Source organism: Perognathus longimembris, chromosome 9 (genome assembly GCF_023159225.1).
Source record: "Perognathus longimembris pacificus isolate PPM17 chromosome 9, ASM2315922v1, whole genome shotgun sequence".
NCBI lineage: Eukaryota > Metazoa > Chordata > Mammalia > Rodentia > Heteromyidae > Perognathus > Perognathus longimembris.
The window spans coordinates 57,377,788-57,394,430 of NC_063169.1; positions in this window are offsets into that span (position 1 = coordinate 57,377,788).

Here is a 16,643-nt window from a genome sequence, read left to right on the forward strand (position 1 = left end):
ATATATCTCTGTGTGACTGCATGTGTGTGAGAGAGAGAAAGAGAGAGAGAGGAGAAGCAGAAAGAGAGAATGAGAAAAGAAAGAGGTGAATAACATAAATCTAAATTCTGGGTGACATTGAAGTATTCTTCACCATAGTCCATAATATAGCATCTTAAATTAAAAAGTTGCATGTGATAGGAAAGATAAAATAGCCAGATTTCTCAGGGTGGATATACTGAAAGTTAAGTAGGCAAGATGTCCATAATATGTAGGGGACAGTACAGTTTATATGAATACGGTTTCTCTCCCAGTGAAAGCAGCTTTGATACGCTCATGCTATAAAAGGCTATACAGTTTGACAAACAGTTTAAGAGGCACAGAAAGGCTACGAAACCAGTAGAGGAAATGGAAATGTAATGAGGAGTTGAAGCAGAGCATACATTAGCAGCAGTCAGAACTGACACTAATTGCATTATCTTACTTATTTCTGTATTAATTAGAAGGTGAAACAGAATCTGTGATACACGTTCAAAAGTGTCCTAGCTACACAAACTACTTACCAATGCTGTTAAACAACCACTCATGCTGAGCACAGTGCAAGTATCATGTCTGTCATCACAGAGCTCTGAGGAGTGTTTCTTATTCCTGTTTCGTATTCCCTATCTCTGTTACAGAAATCAATGATTTGCTCTTACCCTTCAGAAGGGAAAAACTCAGACAATTATTCTTTTAGGTACTGTCCCTTATTACTTTATTGGGAGTAAAGTCACACACTTTATGTGATATGTCTGCCTTTTATACCTGGAGAAGGAAGATTGACAGAAATAATATTTTTGAGAATTTAACTGCATTTTTGTATTTTCTTACTAATAAAAAATCCTAGAACTTTTCCTCCAAATACCAAACCATAAGTTAATATGAAGGAAAGTCACCAAGTACAGTACTAGAAAGAGATGTCATGTCATGCAGATTCATAAAATGTCATTCTTTACCAGCTTCCCAAGGGCCACGAAGCACAAGGAACTTGAGGGCTTGGTCAACATAAGTGGGGTAACAGTGTGGACACAGGCTCCAAGGGAATTAGAGGAGAAATGGGAGACAGCTACCTGTGATCAGACAGTGATGAATATTCAGAGACCCAATCAATAGTTGTTGAGGAAAAGATTTCCCCAAATTTAGAAATTGCTTTAAAATGATCACTTAGCATGCTTGTAAAAGGTGTTCAAGGTAAATACAATTATTTACAAAAATTAAAAGAGGCAATTTAAATAAGTAAATTGAATGAATCACTGGCACCTGAGTATATGACCGAGCGCTCTCTCTCCCTCCCTCTCTCTCTCTCTCTTTCATTTATTGTTTCTATTTTCCTTGGCCTCTCTTCATGTACTGCAAAGTATGTCTTTGAAATTATAATTGCAGATGAAGCTAATAATAACATGTTTTCCTGAAGCTGTTTCTACCAAAGTGTAAAATTCCACATAGGCCTGCCCTGTTAGAGTCAGAGAAAGCCAAAAATAATCAAAATGACACAAAAGATAACAGCACTTCTTTCAAATTTGCATATTCTGGAAGAGTCTAAATGATTTTTACATGTCTTCTGGTTGGGCAGATAGATTTGTAGATTTTATATGCATTATAGAGCAAAGCTACATACCTAATTCTACTTTGATAGGAGCACTCCTTGCCCTTTCTAGTATTATATAGAGTGTTTGTAATTTTCTGGTATTATATAGTGTTCGGCATTTTATTAAGTTACAGACTAGGGGATATTTGTGAATAATTCTTTGACAAGTATCCAACTGTTTTAGAAATTACTAAAATTCCCTATACATAGATAAAACATTGAGAAAATATTGATAAATAAGCACTTAATGAAACCATTAAGAAAACTACGTAGAACTTAAATTATTTAGTTATTTAGTTACCTTTATTTATTTTTATATATCAGAACAGGAGGGGGAAATTTGAGGACAATGAAAAAAGTGATGCCATAAACCAAGAAGCATTGTAATCATAATCTGACTTACAGAATTGTAACCCCATTGTACAACTACTTAATAATAATAAATATAGTTTAAAGCGAGGTGCTGGTGGCTCATGGCTATAATCTAAGCTACTCAGGAGGCTGTGTTCTGATGATGGAGGTATGAAGCCAACTTAGGCAAAAAAGGCTATGAGATTCTCATAACCATTAAAAAGTCAGTATCAAAGGTCTGGCTCAAGTGATAGAGTGCTAGCCTTGAATAAAAACCTCAGGGGCAATGCCTAGGTCCCCAGTTCAAGCCCAGGACCAGCACACAAAATGATTTCAGAGATCAGAGAATGAGAAAAGATTTTTCAAAATTCTGATGCGCTGAATGGAAAACAAATACTAAAGAGTCTTATTAAATCCCTTAAAGAAATTAAGTCAATTTGGTGTAATCATTACCAGCAGCAAAGAGTGTCAGCTTAATCAGAATGGGTGCCAGATGCAAGCACCTGGCATGGTTATAATATTGTGCTTCCATGAAAAAATTAGGCTTCATAATTGTTCTATTATCTAGGTGCTATCAGTGTACGTTGAGAGTTAAAATTACTTTCCAATTTTATCATTTATATTCCGATTTTCTTATATCATATTGGAGGTCAACTCAATTTTTAAATTTTTTATGATTCACCATCTGCGTTTTCAATTAGATAAGTATTTCAAGAATTTTTGTTAATTATTTTATTATTCAGTATAGGTACTTTGAAATTTTAGCATAAAAGACTAAAGGTATTTAGGTACTGTATCAATATGTATGGTAAGATAAAAATAGAAATCCATCACAATTTTCTAAGTAGTTACTTAGCTTTATTTATTGATCAGTTTATTTTTGTTTACTGTTACCTTGAAAGCAATCTTGCTTGTTGACTAAATCCCCATATGAATTAGTACTCTCATTGGGTTTCATTGATCTGATTTTATTAGTCTCTATGAGTTAAATTTTGTAAGTCTAACTTCATAATAGCTCTTCTTTGCCAACATTTACTTATTCCTTTTTGTTTAGTTTTGTACATTTAATATTTTAAATGTTTCTATACCCTTTCTGTTTCAAAAGAAACATAGGTGTCACTTTATTTGCCACTGGTAAAAAAAAACTAATGAGAAGATCATAATATTTAGAAAATTTCATGTGCATTTGATTTTATCCATTAAACAGTCCTAAATCTACAACGATAACCCAGAGATCATTAGCAAAAGTTTAAATTAAAAAAAAAGAAATGCTCTTTTTTCTATATGACTCCTGTATTTTAAATTTCCAATAGCAATATATGACAGTTTTAGTTTCTTTACATTCTGCAACAGTTTGATGCTAGCCATCTTAATTATGATCTCTTGAATTTATATACATATGATATATAGTGAATATATTATATATAAGGTGGTTTTATTTTGTATTTCTTGGTTATTAATGACATTGAGTGTGTTATGTATACTTAAAGGTCATTTGTAAAGTTTCTTTTGAGAGTGTTATTTAAAACATTTTTCCTATATTTAATTGGAATTTTTAATTTGTCATAGCATTGTAGAATTTTATCATATATTCTAGATACCAATTGTCTTACAGTTACCACTTTTACAAATATTACAACCCTGATGTGATCTATGTATTCTTCTTAACAATGCCTTTTGAGAAATATAAGGGTGTACATATTTTTAAAAAAAAACAACTCTATCAATTTAACATGCAGAACAAAAAATAAACAATCAGTGTTATTTTTAGATCATGGTATTTTAGAGTGTCTTGATAGCCAAGAACATAAAACAATACTTCCATATCTCTGTAGTCTAACAATTAGAAAAGGATTTTAAAAGAAAAGAGACTTGAACTCTGTCTCATACATTCCTAAAAAACTCTGAACTTGTTCAAACTAAACGTTTTTACTAGAAAATATGGTGAAACATGATTTTCTGATATGATACCCTGTCCATGCAAGTTTACAAAAGAAAATAATCTTCCATGTATTATGCATGAAAAGATACAAAAAATCTTAAAACCTTATGAGAGTGGAGTTCTACTTTGATTTTGATTAGCGCTGTTTTTAAGTGCTAGCTCTTGATAATATGCTTGACATAGTCAACAATACCACTTCAATGTGAAGAAACAGTTGACTAAAATTATATAAGCCACAGAAAAATATTGAGACTAGTGTTATATAATTACAGTTGTCTTGATTATAATATGAGACAATCAAACAAATTGTAAGAGTATCTCTTCTCATTCACACCAGGGGATAATACTTAATGATATGATATACTCCTACTGAGGGTATTAACTAATGTCAATGAGGGTTGTGAATTCTTCCCCTGAGAAGACAATTACAAACTAAAAAGCTCTGCAAATCACTCATACTTGCATGCAAAAATATTAACATAATAAACCATTTTGTAAAGAAATTATTTTTTAAAGCTCCATGCTCTTAAGAAGTGAAAAAAAATGTAAGAATAAAATAGCAATCTAAGTTGAAGCAGAGATTGAAAAAGCTTATTCACTAAAATAATATTCTCCCTTAACTTGATACCAAAAAATATACAAATAACAAAAATTATGTTATGAAGAATATATTATAAAAGAATAGTTCTGCATTCAGAGAAGACTGGATTTCTAAGGCTTGTTTGTGGGTCCTGGAAATGTATGGCAATATCCATGCCCATTCATTGATTCCACAAATGTTCATTAGGTATGGACTTTATGTAAGCTAATTTTTGTACATTCTACAAATACAAGAACAGCCAACAATTAAAAGTTTCTTCCTGGGCTGGGAATATGACCTAGTGGAACGAGTGCTCGCCTCCTATATGTGAAGCCCTGGGTTCGATTCCTCAGCACCACATAGATAGAAAAGGCCAGAAGTGGCGCTGTGGCTCAAGTGGCAGAGTGCTAGCCTTGAGCAAAAAGAAGCCAGCGACAGTGCTCAGGCCCTGAGTTCAAGCCCCACAACTGGCAACAAAACAAAACAAAACAAAAGTTTTTTCCTTCATGGCACTCATTTTATATTAGGAAAAATAATAATTATTGTTATGCCTAGATTTCCGGTCCCCAAAGACCACCAAGGAGCAGATTCCAATGCCAATGTATGAGAAGCTTTATTGCAAGCTGGAGCCTTGACTCATGACCTTCACCGACGCAGCGGTCGAGAATCGAGAGCCCCGACCCTCAGATAGGCAGGGTTTTTAATGTGATTACAACAGGGGCAGGGTATTTCCAATACTTAATTGGATGGCATTTAGCAAGCAAGTCTTGTCCTATTTCTATTGACCATGTACCCTTTCAGTTATCTATGTTGGCTTTGATATCTGGAATTGGCCTCAATATCAGGGACTGACAGCAGGGGGTTATACAGGGGGTAGAGCAAGTCACAAATGGGTTAAGCAAGCCATTTACAGAAGCAGAATTCTGTGATCAGGCTGACCTAGTACCAACTTTATTTTAACAATTGCCACTATGTTTTCCCATTACCACTACGCAAACATGAGCCGGCTAAAACAATCCACTACTCAATCATAAGTAAACCAACCCAACAGCTATCATGGCATTTCTAATACTATTATGGTTATTTCTATAATCTATGACTATGATCATTTTTTACTGTCCGTTACCATGGCTGCTACCTAGATACAGAGGGGAACAAGGGCTCCCTATATGTTTAAATGTCAAACTACAAGAAACTAGTCTCACGGGTGGGGGTACAGCCCTCTAGCATGGAGTCATCACCAGGGTTTAGAAGCTGTTATAATTTTAACACTAAAACATGTATTTAGTCTCTCAGGTTCTCAGGTTATCCCTTACATTATTAATATATCAAATGGTAGTAAGTACTGTAGAGAAAAATAACATAAAAGGTAGCAACTGTTAGAGAAAGGAAGGGCTTTTTTTTTTCCCCAAGAAGGCCCTATCTATGAGAATTCTCAGAAAATAAGAAAACTAGCTGGTAGCGGGTGAAAATGGCTCAGGGAAATGGGTATAATGTATACAACCTAAAAAAAATCCAAGGAGGTTAGAGCTCAGTGACATTAGTGAGTTGTAGATGAGGCTGAATTGTGTGGAATCTATCAGGCTACTATAAACATTTTCCTTACTAAATAAATAAATAAATCACTGTGTGTGCATGTTAAAATAACTCCCAGTTAATTTTCATTTAGACATTGAATTGAGGAATGTCTTCTGTCATGATTTTATCTGATCTACAAAGTAGTATTTTGTGGGTAGACATATATACACATGCATATGTAAAAATGGATGTTATATCTCCTCAGTTCTTTTTTATAGTTTGGATTCTCAGCTGCTGAAGGATGCAAGACTCAAGAAGAAGTCAGAATAAAATCAAATATTTTTATAGATTGTGACTCAATAGGTGTATACATTTAAGAAGCCATTTTTTCCTTCCTTCCTAGTAATAAAATCCAAGTGCTCTAAAGAGTAGATTTTGAGAAATACTCTCCTGTGGAGTGGCCCCTAAAAGGAAGTTTGTTGCATTGCATGTAATTCTGTCTGTTGCCTTATGTGAAAGAAGGAAGGAAGGAAGGAAGGAAGGAAGGAAGGAAGGAAGGAAGGAAGGAAGGAAGGAAGGAAGGAAGGAAGGAAGGAAGGAAGGAAGGAAAAGAAAGAGGACACGTTTCTCTCTACAATAATGATATTAGCAGATTTTAGCATGACACAGAAATTGAAGCCGGAAAAAACATATACACTGGTGTGCCATTAACAACTGTTTAAAATGGATAGCTGCCTTCTTGAGCAAGACCTAAAGACCATTTTTGGTTTGGAATCAGTGCTACTAGGAGCAAGTCTGCTTCTTCAGGGCTACCCCCTTGCCTCGTTTTCTCTTATATATATATAAGTAAGAGCCTTAAGAAAACAACATATTCTGCACTAAAAGGTCATATAAATCTATGAACTTCTACAAGGGAGGGCAGATATAAGTTCCCTGTTTGAATCGTGTCTATCCCTAACAACTAAAACACAACTGGGTTATAGCTTTTAGGCTTCCACCTCCCATAGCTCACCCTCCATACAAGCATGATCCATGGGAAGGGAAAATACTAGACCTTTCTGAACTGAAACCTTACTTATATGGACATCCTAAGTTCCCAGAGAGATACTCATCAGGCTCAACTTGTAACAAGCTAAAATTCTCATAGTCACTACCATGCTCCTGGTAGAAAAACTTTTATAGAGATTACAGAATTTAGTGAACAAAAAATCCAAGTTTTGATAACAATGCACAGTGACAAACTCTTGATTTCGTGCCATAAAAAACATTTGTATGATAGGCACTATCTCTGAAAATAATTTTCAGCTGATCAGGTAGACAATAGGAAACTAAAACCAAACAATATTTTTTACTTAGCAGAGTACCATATTAAGGAGGTAAATACTGTCTTTTATATCCTAAAAACATCTTTTCATATGTAGAAATTTTCTCTCTCTGATTGCAGCTTTCGCTACAATCCTCCCTTTCTAACTCACATATGTGTGTATGTGTGGACACAACATGAAATAAGAACTCTTAGGTTCAAATTAAAGTTATACTGTTTCTTACATGTGCAATATTTAGTAAATTGCTCCATGGACCAATTTTGTTTTCTCATTATAAAGCACCAATGTAAATTCTTAACTCATAGGATAAAAAAGAAATGAGAGGGGGGTTGTGAAATATGCCTAACTTGCCCAGAATTTGGTGCACAACAAATACTTAGAAATGTAGCTGTATCAAAATCTAAATGTTCAGGCTACCCAGAATCCTTCACTTTACTTCTGCACTCACAAATCAGAATTTACAATGATGCTAACATAAGTGCACTGCTTCAGTACTCCCCTATTGGTTACAGATGCAATAGCAGATAATGATCCATGAAGCCCTGACACGTACCTGGTGTGGGGTCCGTTCCAGGAGAAATCATTTCATAAGTGTTACAGGTCGGAATAGGCATAATAGCAAATGCTATGACCCACACACTGTTCTAAGTGCATTACTTGGATGGATGTACTTAATCCATACAATTGGCTCACAGGCAAACACACACACACACACACACACACACACACACACACACACACACACACATTATTCTGTGCCTAAGGCACAGGCAACAAAGAGAGTAAAACCCCCTGTGTTTTAGAAATGCTTTTAAAATAATGAGAAGCTTGACTTGTGCAGCTATTCTTTACATCTCCTTCCCTCCAATTCATTATAAGAATACAGGACTCTCTCCAAATCCAGGATGCAGAATTCCCTAGAAATGGTCCAGGTGGCTGGCTATAGGAGAAGTACTTAAGAGCTAGAACCATGAACTTCTGCAGCTAAAAAAAATAGAGGAAAGGTCAGCTTAACTTAATCACACAACTATTAATCAAAACAACGTTTCTGTAAATCACTGGGGTTTGTAAAAGATAATAGAAATTTTCTTCCTTTCACATTTGACTCTTTCTTGCTTCATTGTGTACTCTAAATCAAGGACTGCTTTTTTTTTTTTTTTTTGGTACATTGATGCCTGCTACAGTCATTACTCAAATTCGATGAAGTGGTTGAGTATTGAGTTCTAATTTTCAGATGTCAAGAAAAAGACAGAAGACAGGCTCTTGTGAAAAGTATTCGTTGGTGTCTGATGACACCTTCACCTTTGCAGTAGCTGTGCCTTTTATTGAACCTTTATCTTCCCGCTAAATGTGTTGCTGTATTATTAATGTTTGTAGGATTTAAACTTCTTTGCTTTTAAAGAACGTTAATTTTTCAAGTTTTTTGGTTAATTAATTTATTTATTGTCAAAGTGATGTACAGATCCCCCATCAGGGAAACAAAAAAAGAAAAGAAAATAGTGATGTACAGAGGGGTTACTGTTTCATACATAAGATAGTGAGTACATTTATTATCAAACTTGTTACCTCCTCCCTCATTTACTTTTTGGGTACATTTTGTACATTTGAAACCTAGTAAGTGTCAAAATAAATATGATATTCATCAGAATATATGATTATTATAAAAATTAAATTTTTTTGAAAGGCATACTAAATTTTGTATAAGGATAAGGAGACAAGTATCTTCCCCCTCTTAAAATACTTATTTATTTATAAAAAATTCTTCAGCACATTACTATCTCATTTACAAAAGTATGCAGCCCTTTTCAACATTTTCCTTGTAATAGTAATATACTGATACCAACCCAAGAAAAAGTTACTGTGTTATCAACAACAATTTCACATAAATTCAATATTTTCATTACAGAATTAAATTTGGGGGATTTTGTTGTTTTGTGTGGTGGTACTCAGTATAGAACTCATGGCTTCCTGCTCATACTTGGCTCTTGCATTCAAAGATGGTATGCTACCACTTGAGTGACACCTCTAATTTTTAATTATATAATAATTTTTAAAAGGAAAATTATGGATTCCTGAGTCTCTCTAAACTCACCTATTGTTAAAGATGTTTAACACTCATATAATTTTACATCTTTCTAGAAAAAAAATATTTCAATAGCAACAGTAAAGAGATTTTAGTTGTTCTATGTCAATACTATACATAAAACTATGGTTATAGTTTATTTGAAACAAAAATAAGAGCTTAAGGATTTTTCTAATAAAATGAAATAGGTCGTATTCCACCTATGCAATATTTCCAATTGCAATATCAAATTGTCTTTAAAACTTATGAAATTGCTGAGTTATTCCTCTGAGGAAAAAAATGTATAAACCAATTTAATTTAAATTAGTATTAGACTACTTTAAAATGGTTAGTGTCTCAGCCATACCTGATAGTACACGCCCATTATCCTAGCAAGTTTGGAAAGCTGAAGAAGGAAAAATCATAAATTCAAGGCCAGACTGAGCCATGTAGCAAGTGCCTGCATCAAGTGGCCATAGTAGTAGTAGCAGTGGTAGTAGCAGTAGTATTGTAGTGGTAGTCATGAGGAAGAAGAGAAAGTGGAGGAGATGAAGAAGGAGAAAAAGAAGAACTACAAGTCTACCTTAGCAATTGCAAAATTATTTGAATTTGTAAGATTTCCTGGAAGAGGAACAGGAGAATTTTGCTTTCTAAACCTTGTTACATTCCTTGTGCTGAAACACAAAGTTTCTACTTACAAATTTCAGATTAGTTTTTATAGATGTATGACATTTACATTGATAAAAGTTTGTTTAATTCATTTTATAACAATAAGAGAGTCCAAAAGACCACTCTAATGTCATTCTATGAAAGGAAAAGTGACTCCCCCAAAAAAGTTGGTAAAACTTACTATAAGAAGGAAATGTTAAGCTTCTGTATACCCCATTCATTTTTCCTAGCATTCTTTTTTCTTTTTTTCTTTTTTTTTTTTGCCAGTCCTGGGCCTTGGACTCAAGGACTGAGCACTGTCCCTGGCTTCTTTTTGCTCAAGGCTAGAACTCTGCCACTTGAGCCATAGCACCCCTTCTGGCCATTTTCTGTATATGTGGTGCTGGGGAATCAAACCAAGAGCTTCATGTATAGGAGGCAAGCGCTCTTGCCACTAGGCCATATCCCCAGCCCCTCTTTTCATTTCTTTATTGTTAAAGTGATGTACAGATGGGTTTCAGTTTCATACATAAGGCAGTAAGTACATACTTATCCAACTTGCTACCTCCTCCCTCATTTCCCCCATCTTCATTTTCCTCCCCCCAACATGAGTTGTATAGTTGCTTTACACCATGTAGTTTTGTATTGCTGTTGCATTGGTTTGTCTTTTTATCCTTTGTGTCTGATTTTGGCATTCCCTTTGTCTTCCCTCTTCCCAGTACATGTGTATACAATATCCAGGGTACTAAAATCAGTTACAGTGATATCAGGGCTAAAAACATGGGCATAATTTCTCATGGCACGTTGAAAATAGCAACAACAATGGTGAACCACTTGTTTCCATAACTTGGAGTTCATTTCTCTTCGCATCATCTTACGTGTTCATACGGACATAGCTATTGACCTATTGTAATCATCTGCAGAAGATTACAGTAGCTCAGAAGCTAGTGTTCTTAATTACTTTTTTTAACCTGATTTTTAGAAACTATTTCTTTAAGAAAGGAAAGAAGAAAAAAAATGAGTGACTTCATTTGGTTTCTATAGTAACAAAAACTAATTTCTGGATTTCTTCATGAGCTATGACCATGCTGAAACCAAAGAGGACTCTTGGGTCTCGCAAAATTCATAAAGTCCTGAACAAATAGGACTGCCATCTTCTGGAACTTTTTGAAATGACAGTCAATTGTAACGATACATCATTCCAACCAAAGACTTCCTCCTCTTATTCTCACAGGCTATTTCTGTCCGAAACTATGAAATTCTATGGCGCATGCTCAGACAACTCCTGGAGATGACCTCATAGGGTTGCAAATAAGCCATTTTTTTCCAGAGAACATGAAAATTTGAAGTTATCTTAATACAAATATTTGGTAGTAAAAATTGAAGGTTAATGCCCAGGGTAGGAAAATCTGTATGCTTCTTTCAAAAGCTTAGTCATTGTAGAACAAAACAAAATTCAAAGCATAAGCCACAGGATTCCAGGGGAAATTCACCGACGATTGCTATGGTAGACTTTTATTTCATAGGAAAGAATGGAAAAGATACTTACGGAAGAAGGCATGAGGGCAATCTGCAGAATTCCTCCTACCCTCCCAGCTGACAGCTGTGAGTTATGAGGTGTTGCACAGTAAAACAGAGTTACCGTAAGAACTGTCCAGATAACTTATGGTACTGAATCACAACACCATCGTCAGGAGATAACTCATGTCCCCAGCAAATGTGCAGTAATGTGGATTTGTTCCAAACGCCATATTTAACAGGCAACACCACTGAGAGGTGAATGTAATGGTAAAGTGAATTATTAATAGAGTTTGAACTATACTCCAAAGTGGAACAAGAGCTGATTAATATTCATGAATAGACTGTAGTCATTTAAATTAAATACTGGACCTACGTATCAAACACTTATCAGTCAAAAAATGTTAAAATGCCAACCAAATGAAAGATCAAAGAAAGCAATGGATAATATAATTAGAATTTGTTTATATTCCAACACTACCCCTTTATCATTACAGATATGAAAAAAACTTCAATTTTAAGTATGTAAAACAGATGTTCATTCTAACAGAAGAGTTTCTTGTTATAACATCTTTTTATAAAATAGAGTTAGAATTAGTGGAATAAAAGAAAAATCCCATGCAACCTTGAACTTATGAATAAAATACTCTACACATAGACTATCTCCAAAAAATAAGCTAGAATTTTCTCATCAATACTATATTAACTGAGATAACTTCAGGACATCATAATATGAGAACATTATAAAATGAAAACATCAGATCCCATTTGAATATTACTGCTATTGGCCTCCATTCTGAAAAAGAGAAAAATGGGATTTAGCAGCTGTTACGCTGAAACCTGCCTCCAAGGGAAGAGCTGGTGGATTATAATTAGCCATTGGTCTTAGCTCTACAATCAGCTTGACATTCTGTCCTAGTATTGTCTTAACAATTATTGATTCTTCTGCACTATTTCTCTGCACACTGTTTACTTCAAGTTTCTCTCCCTGATTTTGAGAATTGGTCAGAGTGTCTTTGCTTTCTTTCCAGTCAAATAATTTTCCATCACATAGATTCTCTCAGTGAAAGAGCTAATTATATCAGTTACAAGTTCTTTACATAGGCAAATAGCAAAAGAATAAGTGGCTAGTATAATTTTACACACTGTTGAAAACCCATTTGTTCCCACTTTATCTCTAAATTATCTTCTGCAACCTCATTTTCATTTTCCTACCCCAGCGTGTCTTGATCCTGCTAGCTTTGTATCTAACCTGTTTCAGGAAATACTCTACAATTTATTTTCCTAATAATGCCTTACCTCATAAAACTATGCACATAATACTTGCATTTAGACAATTGCAAGGAAAGCTCTGAAGAATTCATTCTAACCCTGAGTCAAAAAGTGCCTCTAGACTGGGAATGTGGCTTAGTAGTAAAGTGGATTGGCAAAAAAGAGTGCCTCTAACTTATCTTGCAATATAGAATCATCTTAGCATGCCTTTCAAACTGTGTACGGTGTCACACCAACTCACTTTCTTAACTCTTGCTTTGTCAATTAAATTTAAGAAGTCTCTGATTCAGCCAAAATAGATCCACTATCACTCTTGAAATTTTCCTGATAAACAGTATTTCTTCTCTTTGATATTTGCTCATCCTAACCATCCAGTTATTAAATCCTAACTATCCTTCAAGGCCCTACTCAAAACTACCAGCCCATCAAGCCTCCTCTGATAACCCAAGATCAGCAAACTTTCAGTCCCAGAACTCTCATTGTTTTGTATTATACAATTTCTTGAAATGTCTCCAAGTTTTACAACTATCTGTTTCTTCATAATTCCATCCAAAAGATTAATATCTCAAATCAGTTACCAAATTGCATTTTAATTCACAAATTCAACAATATTTTGCTGACTAAAACACCTACTAAATAGCAATCACCCTACTGGGAACTGAGGGAGGGTTATGCACATGACAAGTAAGATGCTACTATTATAGAATTCTCATTTTCACCCCCGTCCACAGGGCTGGGGGTATAGGTCACAAGTAAAATGTGTTCTTATCATGCTTGAGGACCCAGGATCCATCCCCAGCACCACAAAATAAAGAAAGAAATGGTAAACACCACAGACAAGGTAATAGATGAACAAACAAGACGCCCGGATGCAGACAGATTCTATAAAGAAAATAAATGTGGAGGTATAAAAACGAGTGACAATTTCACTTGGGTGAACAGACAAGACAATTGCTAAGAATGAAAGAATGAGGAATTGAAGGAGCAAGACCTCGGTATGGATGCACGCACTGAACAAAACAGGGCAATTCCATGATTGAATATCTTAGTAAACTAAACCCAGACAATTCATAAAGAAGCAGCAGGCATGCATCTTGGCCTTGGTAACATGTTTGGGGATAAAGTTGTGTCTTAGAAAATGTGTGCGTTGTGTCTGTGTGAAGCTATGACTACACCGTGGAATTGCATCTTCCCAATCTCTCATGCTTACAGCAGGGCCTTGTGTGACATCAATGTACTATAAAGTTGTTTTTTGTGGAAAAGATGACACCAAGGTGTGGCTAGAGTCCAGGCCAGTTTCTGAATGTCAGGGAAGAGGTTTTCTTTTCTTTTCTTTTCCTTACTCCAAGATCATCGTTATAGTTACAGTGTATGGCTTGTTTTGGAATGTAGGGTAAACATTCTCCCACATGTGCATTAGAATAACAGCTGCTGCCCCTCTAGAGATAGGCAGACAGACAGGGCATCCTGATCATCACTGCACATTGATAAATGAGAGTCGCTCTCCAAGACCCAAGATGTGCATGAGGAAATTTCTCTGATATTCTTAAGATGGGGCTCTTTAAATCACAGTGACTTACACTTAAAAAATGGTGAACAGCACACTTTTTTAAATGTATTTCTTTTTTGTCAAAGTGACCTACAGAGTAAGGCAGGAACAGCACCCTTTTTAAAGAATAGAAACAGACATGATGTTGGTGCAAAATACATAAGCCATCTCTGGGCTGGCTTGGATAGAGCTTCATCTAAGGCCCAAATCTACCCTTAAATTTTGTAGGCATGTGACTCAATAAATTCTTTGAATATAATTCTAAGTCATTTTCTAACATTTACAGTCAAATAGGCTAGTATAATAGATAACTATGCCTACTTAATCTTTGATAAAGGAGCTAAAACAATAGTATGGAAGAAAGATAGCCTCTTTAACAAGTGGTGCTGGCAAAACTGGCTCAACACATGCAACAAACTAAAACTAGATCCTTATATATCACCCTGCACCAAAATCAATTCCAAATGGATTAAAGACCTTAAAATCAAAACAGGCACCCTGAAAACACTAAAGGAAGGAGTAGGAGAAACACTTGGGCTCCTTGGCACAGGACAGAACTTCCTTAACAAAGACCCTGAAAGGCTACAAATCAAAGAAAGGTTGGACAAATGGGACTGCATCAAACTCCAGAGCTTCTGCACGGCAAAGGACATAGCTCTCAAGATAAACAGAAAGCCCACAGACTGGAAGAAGATCTTTACCGGACATTCAACAGACAAAGGCCTCATCTCTAAAATATATGCAGAACTAAAAAAATTACCTTCTTCCAAAACAAAACCGCAAAGAACCAATAGCCCCCTCATCAAGTGGGCTAAAGACTTACAAAGAAACTTCTCTGATGAGGAAATGAGAATGGCCAATAGACATATGAAAAAATGCTCTACATCACTGGCCATAAAGGAAATGCAAATCAAAACAACATTGAGATTCCATCTCACCCCAGCAAGAATGTCATATATCAAGAAAACTAATAATAACAATTGTTGGAGGGGATGTGGCCAAAAGGGAACCCTACTTCATTGTTGGTGGGAATGTAAACTGGTTCAGCCACTCTGGCAAGCAGTATGGAGATTCCTCAGAAGGCTCAATATAGAACTCCCCTATGACCCAGCAGCCCCACTTTTGGGTATCTATCCAAAAGCCCACAAACAAAATCACAGTAATGCCACCAGCACAACAATGTTCATCGCAGCACAATTTGTCATAGCGAGAATCTGGAACCAACCCAGATGCCCCTCCATAGATGAATGGATCAGGAAAATGTGGTACATATACACAATGGAATTTTATGCCTCTATCAGAAAGAATGACATTGTTCCATTTGTAAGGAAATGGAAGGACTTGGAAAAAGTTATACTAAGTGAAGTGAGCCAGACCCAAAGAAACATGGACTCTATGGCCTCCCTTACTGGGAATAATTAGTACAGGTTTAGGCAAGCCATAGCAGAGCATCACAAGGCCCAATAGCTATACCCTTATGAACACATAAGATGATGCTAAGTGAAATGAACTCCATGTTATGGAAACAATTGATATATCACAGTTGTAACTACTTTCAACGTCCTATGTGTATGTGTAGTTTCTATTATTGATGATGTTCTTGTATCACCTTCCTATGGTTGTACCTACACTATCTCTGTAATCTTATCCGAGTATATTGGAAACCGTGTTTACTGGTATTGGAAGTAGGAAATTCAAAGGGAATACCAAATTTGAGAGACACAGGGTAAAAAAAAGAGAAATAACTACAAAAGCAATACTTGCAAAACTGTTTGGTGTAAGTGAACTGAACACCTGGGGGGGAGGGAAAGGGAGGAGGGTGGGGGGCATGAGGGACAAGGCAACAAAGAGTACAAGAAATGTATCCAATGCCCAACGTATGATACTGTAACCTCTCTGTACATCAGTTTGATAATAAAAATTTGAGGAAAAAAATAGATAACTAAAATACATCTAAAAAATATTTCACGTTTTAAATAGAAGACTTCCTTTTCTAAAATTAGGATGACATCAATAACCCTTCAAGTATATTCCCATTGACATCTTAAATTAGGTCACCTGTCTCTGATCTATACTCTGACCATGATGATACAAGATGAGTGACTATCAAATGTGCTATTTCAATAATTTCTTCTCCTATTATGACAGGGCAGACAGTCTGTTATAAAATAAATAAATTATATACATACATACAATGTACATGTGTGCATATGCTAGGTTAAAATTCATTAATACTTCCAATTTCAACTCAAATAAATTCCAAAGTCTGGCA